Source organism: Siphateles boraxobius, unplaced genomic scaffold, assembly GCF_051911475.1.
Source record: "Siphateles boraxobius isolate OS27281-9 unplaced genomic scaffold, OSU_SipBor_1 25, whole genome shotgun sequence".
In the NCBI taxonomy this organism is placed as follows: Eukaryota; Metazoa; Chordata; class Actinopteri; order Cypriniformes; family Leuciscidae; genus Siphateles; species Siphateles boraxobius.
The window spans coordinates 19,060,214-19,068,039 of NW_027508866.1; the positions used below are offsets into that span (position 1 = coordinate 19,060,214).

Below are 7,826 nucleotides of genomic sequence, written 5' to 3' on the forward strand. Positions count from 1 at the left end.
GGGGCTATGGACCACACCCTACAGGAAGTAGACTTCACTTCAGTGATACCTGGGGGCAAACTGACCACATTCACATTCGTTAAAGTGCCTATTACTCGGCGAGGGAAAAGCAACACATCAGCACTCCCTACATTAACCACTGGAACATAAACAGTGCCCCTAACCACTCGAACCAAAGCAGGAGAGACCAATAACCCCATAGGGAGCCCAAATTCTGGAGGTTCGAGGAGCGCAGTAACGTTAGAATAATGCTCCGAACAAGTTGCGGCTACGAGCTTAATTGTGCCACCGGGTATGCGGTATGCCCGAGGGCCGCGGGTCTTAACCTGACCCGTTTCCAAAACTGCAGGACAAGCACTGGTTTGGTGGCAATGTTGCAATGCCCGGACAACAGAGCCGGGAGCACTCGCTACTGGTGGAAATTCAAAGAGGGAGGGGCCATGTTGTCCCAAGAGCCCCTGGTAACACCTGCCCAGTACATTCATCCCCAAAACCCCAGGGACCTTAGCACACATGCCACCCGGAGGGTCTTTAACTACTAGCACCCCACATTGCTGTACTAAATTCCCGCAAAGCTCAACATCCAATTCCATATATCCTATATATGGAATGGAAAGTCCATTTGCAGCCTTAAGTTGTAACCATTGACAGGTCCGAAGACGTTCCTGTCCCCATGGCTCAAAATACTTTAAAAAGCAACTCTCCGTAAGAGTAGATACCATTGACCCAGTATCTATCAAACATGGTACTGAAATGCCACCCATAAGAGCATTAATATGAGGGCAAGGTGACATCAACTTTAACATGGGGCCAGGAATATGCAACACGTCTGAGCCGATGTTCCCTCCCACCGAGCTGTGGCTCTGCAACTCAGCGGGGGCTAGTTTTCCGATAACGGGCCTGAATGATGTAACTCCCCCTCACTGGCCCCCGGGTCATCTCTACTAGCAGCGGGAGCCCGAGATGGAACACGTTCCCCATCACACTCCCTCGCGAAATGCCCCGGTTTTTGACACCTTCTACAGATAACCGAACTGTTGCGAAAAGGACGAGGTTGACTACGAGAACGCTGAAAAGGGTCCTGTAACCGAGCTAGATTTTGTGTGAGTTGAGTTAACTGCTGTTGCTGCAGTTTTAACATCTCTCTCAACTCACCCATCTCAGACCGCTGAGGAGAGTCACAACTACCCGGACGAACACCCTGTACACCGTATTGAAAACCATGTGCCGAGGGGAGAGAATGATTGCGGCCTCTTGCCCCACCCAGCATGCCCTCCTGCTCCCACCTAATAGCTTCCCCGCGAACCTCCAACAGAGTGGCACTAGGTTGACGACGAACCAACTGTTTAAGCTCGCGGCGAAGAGCACTATCGGCCACATGCTCCACGAATTGATCACGAAGCAAGGTTTCGGTATTTGACATGACAGTAGGCGATTGCCGCTTGACTTGCTCCAAAAGGCTCATTAAAGCAAGTGAAAACTCCAACAGAGTCTCACCATCATGTTGCCTCCTGGAGAAAAAGGCCTCCTGCAAGGCAACATATGATTTGGAGCAGCCATATACTTCTTTCAAAGCAGTGATAATCTTTTCGGGATCTTCCCGCTCTCCCACAGGCCTATACTTTATCTCATCACGTGCCTCCCCCTCTAAATGGTCGAAAAGGAAGAAAGCCTTGTCGGCTGTGGACAAATGACGGGACCGCATGCAGGCATGTGCCTCCTCAGCCCATTCATTAATTCCTATACCAGACCTACCATTAAATTTAGGGCACCTTCGGTCCCTCGGTATAAAAACGTACCTCTCCATAGGAATGGCACCCTCATCAATAGCCTGAGGAGGAGCGATTGACGGACTAGGTACGTTGGAACCATGGCCCAGATCTGAAGGCCCTGCAAGAGCTTGATCTTGCCGCAACTTTGTATTATCAGCTCGTAATTGGGCCACAAGCTCCCTCAATTCTTGCAACTCGTCCTCCATTTCTACAAAAACCAGCCAAGAAAAACCGAATAGAGTTACCTGTGATCCCTGTCCCCGCTGCTGTTCTGTTCCCAACGACTAAGAAAAAAAAAACAACAACACATATATCCACGCCTCAGATCTACACAAGAAAAAAAAAGGAAAACCCTGCCGACTACGCCAAATGTGGCAGGCAGTACAAGAGAGGGAGGATAGAGAGAGAGTAAGAGAGACAAAGAAAAATCGACTACGCCACCCTGGTCGCTAAGCCAGGGAAGTGTCCTATTAAAGACACACAGGTTCGGTGTTTCCCTTACATAAATACTCCGAGACGTGGATATGGAAAAATACAAAAATATATTCTTTATTTAGACAAAGATAAAATACTGGCGTGCCAGTCAGTTTCGTTCAATTATAACATCACACAATAAACAGCTCACAGGACTCGTGGTCACCCGAAGCAGGACGAGCTAGTGCCAGACGTCGCTAGTGTCAGCGATGGTAAAAGAGCACCCACACGTGCACTACACGTCACTCAAATCACGTCAACCTAGACCAATCACCTTGGATTGCAGACCACACACTGTGTCTCATCAGGACCCGCCACCTTAATTGGACAACTAGCCCTCCTGCTCCGGGCTCACAGTGCCTGAAACACAAGAAATAAAGAATTATAAAAAAATAAATCAAAGCAAATAAATCAAACAATTATCCTCACCTATGGGTACCCATATACAGGACACAACATGCGAGACATACAATAATATACGTAACTAAAATGAAAACACTCCGCAATCCACTCAAACCTGCACTCATCAGTGTCAGTGATGGTGAATGGATCGCTACGGGCCAACAGGAACAATCTCCCCAGGCCGGTTACCACTCACAATCCCTCTTTCCCTTGGGACCAGTCGGGGATAATCTCACAGTGAGCAAAGAAAATAAACAGTAATTATAATACAAATAAAACACAAAACAACACCCAAAACTAAGAAAACAAAACACCAATTACCAAGCAAACTGATAAATCAACAAGCAAACCCCAAAAAGCACAAAAGGTAAATTACACAGAAAAACAAAACAGAATTACACACGCAAGCAAAATAACTCAAACAAAAACATTAATAGGAACAGAACAGCAGCGACGACAAGTCCTAGAGCAGGCAAGTGTAGTCTTCAAGTGCCCTTAAAACGGCAAATCGATCCACCTGCAAAAGCCGGACTATGAGCTAAAATATGCATAGCATTAATTTACTGTTGTACAATTGATCACACATACCAAACATGCGGAGATCGCGCCACTCGCCCAGTCGACAAGAGATGAAAAAGCCCAATGATACGCTGGAATACACAGACCCCATAATATTAACTATTCGCTCATTAATTAAATACAGCCAAAAGGGCCAAAGAGAGACCTACCAGGAAGTCAAGCAGCAATACACCCCCGATGCCGAATGCAATTCATACCGAAACGGTGGTATCCGGAAAACAGCGCGTGTTGCCAGGCATGCAACCCTCAGCACAACGTGTGCTTTTCTGCAAACAGCCCAGAACCTGACAAAAGTAACACTCAATCTAATGTTCATTAGGCTCAAGCATAAAAACCAGCCGCCACACTCACCTCAGCCAGAGCACCAGACAGTCGCAACAATAATGACGTGCTAGAACGCGGTCGCACATTCACACAATCTCCGGTGACAACACCGTCACCTTAATATACCCCTTGGAAGGAATTACCATAATTCTTATCAATGAATTGAATGCCGATCACCTGCGTGCATCTAGGGCGGAGTCTCACTCTACAGAGAGGACGTCAACAAACAGCGGCACTTCACTACATTAAGTTAAAGATTAGTTAAAAAAAAGAAAGAATAGTTAGATGATTAAGTAGGCTTTTAGAGATTAAACTAATTTTCACTCTCCAGCAGCTGACAACAATCACTGCAAAACCCTGGATGGGTGTTTTCCGAGTAAAAGCCTTGCATTTGTCCTCGTTTTCCTCTTCCAACATGACCTAAATGATTCATAAGAAAATTGTGACATAAATATTAAAATTACCTTATTAACAGTACACATGGATGCAGCCACATGAATGACTATTCTTATTGCATTTTGTCATTAAGCACCGAGCAGTGATCACATTTTCATTCATAATGTATACACCTGGTAAGCAGTTCTTGTAAATTTCAGTGCAGTGTCTGCAGGGCTGCAGTGTGTACATCTGGTAATATTCTTGATTATGTCACAGACACAGTCTCCAATTTGTTACACCTGAATATTTAAATTTGAGGAGCATAAAAATGAGCATGATTAAAAAGAGAATAATTGAAGACCATGTGGCCATACCATTAAATTTCTCAGTTACTATTTTAACCACATTTAAATCAAATGTGTAAAAGAAAGTAAATACATACTTTCAAGCCAGCAGGAGTGTGCCCTCCTCCTAAATGAGTCTGTATCCACCAGTAATTTTGAATGTAACTGAAAGATCTGCAAAAAGGACAAAAGATGAGGTGAGTTAATCATAATACGAATGAAATCTAAATGAAACAAGACTTTAAAATTTAACTAATCACATTGCACATACTATGATTATGTAGGTCAGGGGCACGACACAAGATGTGCCGACACTTAGGGCAATGCCAATGGCACCTCTTTTGTTGTCAGGCATTCAAACAAAAGCAAGGAACGCAATATTTTTCTAGAAAGACAAGAGAAATTGAATACATTTTAACTTACAACAAACATGTAAAATGCATGTCTGCTTTGTACAATGCTTATGGATGCCACTGTCCTCAAAATATATGGCATGCTTTACATGCTTTACCTGAAAGTGCTCACCTCTTGACATCACCCCAGTTGTACAATAGGGACAACTGCTTGTCCCAGAAAAGACGTCATCTTTTCCAAAAGCAAAGAGTACACATACAGTATATATGAGAAAATAACATACCTAAAAATAGCAACAAATTCATTCAGATATAAAGGTAGAACATTTTAGAAGTCTAATTACATCTTTAACATGGGCAGGTTTTTGCATGTTCTGCTCAAATTAACTTTAGTTAGTAAGATTTAGAGAAAATATTGGCTTCTTACCTGCCATAATTGATTGGCAGTTACACAAAAGAGGTGTAGAACAGAGTGCACACAGAGTTAGAGATAGAAAGGTAGTTCTTAAAAGAACTGTTTGGTCAAAAAATGCAATAGTAATAAAACAAAAATGAATAAATGGTTGGATATCAGACAATCCCCTGAAAAATTAAATACACAAAAAAAATTATATAATTGTTGCACGTGTATCATCAAGGCTGAGCTCGTCAATAATTCAACATTACCTTTATTATAATCAATATATTAAGTTAACAAGTTAACATGTTAACAAAAGCTAACATTTAATGGTGATGGTAATAGTAATGTAGTATTTGAAGTTAGCCCCTCACAAACCAGGACCACACGGTGCACAAGCTGCATTTCTACAAAAGATTAAATCAGCCAATTAAACTAAAGTAGGCACAGATATACTGTCTCTAACATAAAAAGTTAACATCCAACTTACAAAACAACAATTATTTATTAATCTGATAATTAATTTACGAACTTACCGAGCCAAACATCGCCGCCACTACTGAAAATTCGTCGGCGCCACCATTGACTGCTGTTGCTTTACTTCCAGTTACATGTGATTGGTTGGTGCTACGTTGGACGATACTGATTGGCTACCACGATTGGCAGGTCCCTCCTAATTTGGCAGGGCTTCTAGCTGTCAATTCGCCTTACTCACCTGGCGGCCATTTTGAAAACTCGAACGCCATTGAGGGGTACACAAACCCGGAAGTTTGACTCCGATGCACCAGCACCAGCACCAGCAATGGAAACCCCAGTGTGGACCACCAATCTTTCCTGTCTGCCCGAATTATCAATACAAAATGTAGAGCAGTGGGCCAGTACCGACTGCAACATCCCCCGGGCTGTGTTAATTAAGGGATACAGTAACTGGATCGAAGGATTTATCCACGACATTGAAGGTGTGAATGGACGCTAATTTACCTAAGTTTCTGCTAACGTTAGCTTGTAGCAGCTAGGGGTAAGTTAACGTTAGTAAGCTGTAAGTGATATGGAGTTGTTGACTGTGTACTATGTTAGATTTTTTTTTAACACTTTACATGTCTTTAATCGACAGTCAATAAGAGCCCATCACACATATTTGTGAAGGCTAGGTCTTTTCCCTCGGTGCGGAAAAATGAGGCACCTTACAACATATAGGTGCTAAGTGGACAAACTGCTCAGTTCGCAGAGCAGTGCCACAGTTAAACCAGCTTGCTAAATGTTCTTTATGAGTTTATATCAATAATGTACCTTTCCCTGTCTGACTGAAAATAACATGTTGATTTTATCTCATTAACATGTTATCTGTAGTTGATGTAATATCACATAAGCCTCATTGATATCTACTCAAATATTATCTTATTTCAAATTAGCAAAGCCAGACAGGGCTAGGTGCATGTTGCTATTGCGTGTTGACAATGATAGTGTAATGAAATCAGGTAAGTGATAAGGTAAGGTAAGTATTAACATTCATATGTTCATTCATGTTAAGATAAGAGTTGCTCAGTTCTTGGAGCAGTGTTATCCAGGGTTGAGGAAGGTTCTTCAAAATGTAATTAGCATACAAATCACTTGTCTGTTTAAAATTGACACATGGAATTCATACTGTTCAATATTAATATGAGCTTTTCCACAACCCTAACTTTTTTGTACAATGAGTGCCCAAGATATTAGGTATCTTTCAAGTTGTGTTCGCAAGTATCACAGCTGTAAACAACCTACCACTACCAGCATGTAGCTGTAATATTTTCATGGCAGATCATTTAAATGCCAGATGTACCTAATTATACAAACATATATTTGCTTGCGCCATATTTGTCAATAGCTACTCTGAAGTGTCAAGTGTCTAAAGTTTGATTATCTTTTCAGGTGGAGCTGTCACTTGAGCAGCCATTTATTAGGGAGACGCAGTGCAACTGCAAAGCTGGCTTGGGACAGTGCAACCATCTCATCGGGCTGCTCTACACTCTCGCTCACTTTGCCAAGATGGGCTACACATCTGTCCCCCCAACAACGTGCAAGACGTCACTGCCTCAAGCCTGGCACGTTCCATCGAAGGCCCTGGGTGTCAGTCCAAGAACGGTGAGCTCTGTGAGTGTCTCAAGGCTAAAACCACCAGTGACCATCACACCTCCACCAAAGAGACAACGCTCGTCTGAAGGTGTGATGTCAAACCTGTACTGTCCTGTGCCACTCCCGCTTCCATCAAATGCCTTTGCAGAGAGCCTACACCGAAACCTGAGTCAAATAGAAAGCAAGAGTCAGATGTTCAAGCTGCTGGAGGAGAACAGAAAACAGCCTGCTGCTCTTGTCTCTACCGACTTTGGAGACCTTCCAAAGGGATCTGTGCTTACCTACCACGCAACACAGTCTTCCAGGGCTAATGCTGATCCCCTGTTTCCCTTACCATCACAGCCATGCTCATTTTACACTGCCCTGGATGACACTGAGTCGTGCTACTATGGTGGCCTGTTGATCACTCAGGCTGTTGCAATACAGCTGGAGATAGAGACAAGGGAACAGAGCCATAGCAAGAACTGGCATAAAGTTCGAGCCAACCGTCTTTCCTACTCTTCCTTCAAGAGGATTTGTTCAAGGGTGGCAGACTACAATGTATTAGCTGCCAATTTAAAAAAAAAAAATAGTGCAGACTAAGGTGATGAAGAGAGGTTTGGAACTGGAGCCTGTTGCTGCGGCCGAATATCAAGACCTCACTGGCTATGAGATCTTCCCCTGTGGGTTCGTCATCAACCACCACGCCCCA

At 43.3% G+C, this 7,826-nt stretch overlaps 2 long non-coding RNA genes across 4 annotated transcripts; both read right to left on the reverse strand.

Annotated features, from left to right (window-relative positions):
- Positions 1-2,515: 2,515 nt before the first annotated feature.
- On the reverse strand, positions 2,516-3,614 carry LOC143749550 (uncharacterized). 3 transcript variants are annotated; one of them, XR_013207021.1, is made up of 4 exons: positions 3,237-3,614; positions 3,025-3,165; positions 2,764-2,945; positions 2,516-2,606 (listed from the first exon to the last, which is right to left on the reverse strand). It is a non-coding gene; the product is annotated as an uncharacterized LOC143749550 (long non-coding RNA). The 3 variants fall into 3 exon arrangements; XR_013207020.1 differs by lacking the exon at positions 2,516-2,606 and having other exon boundaries at positions 2,613-2,945; positions 3,237-3,298; positions 3,377-3,614; XR_013207019.1 differs by lacking the exon at positions 2,516-2,606 and having other exon boundaries at positions 2,613-2,945.
- An 818-nt stretch (positions 3,615-4,432) lies between these two features.
- On the reverse strand, positions 4,433-5,684 carry LOC143749552 (uncharacterized). The gene is made up of 4 exons (XR_013207022.1): positions 5,560-5,684; positions 4,785-5,208; positions 4,545-4,658; positions 4,433-4,447 (listed from the first exon to the last, which is right to left on the reverse strand). It is a non-coding gene; the product is annotated as an uncharacterized LOC143749552 (long non-coding RNA).
- Positions 5,685-7,826: the final 2,142 nt, after the last annotated feature.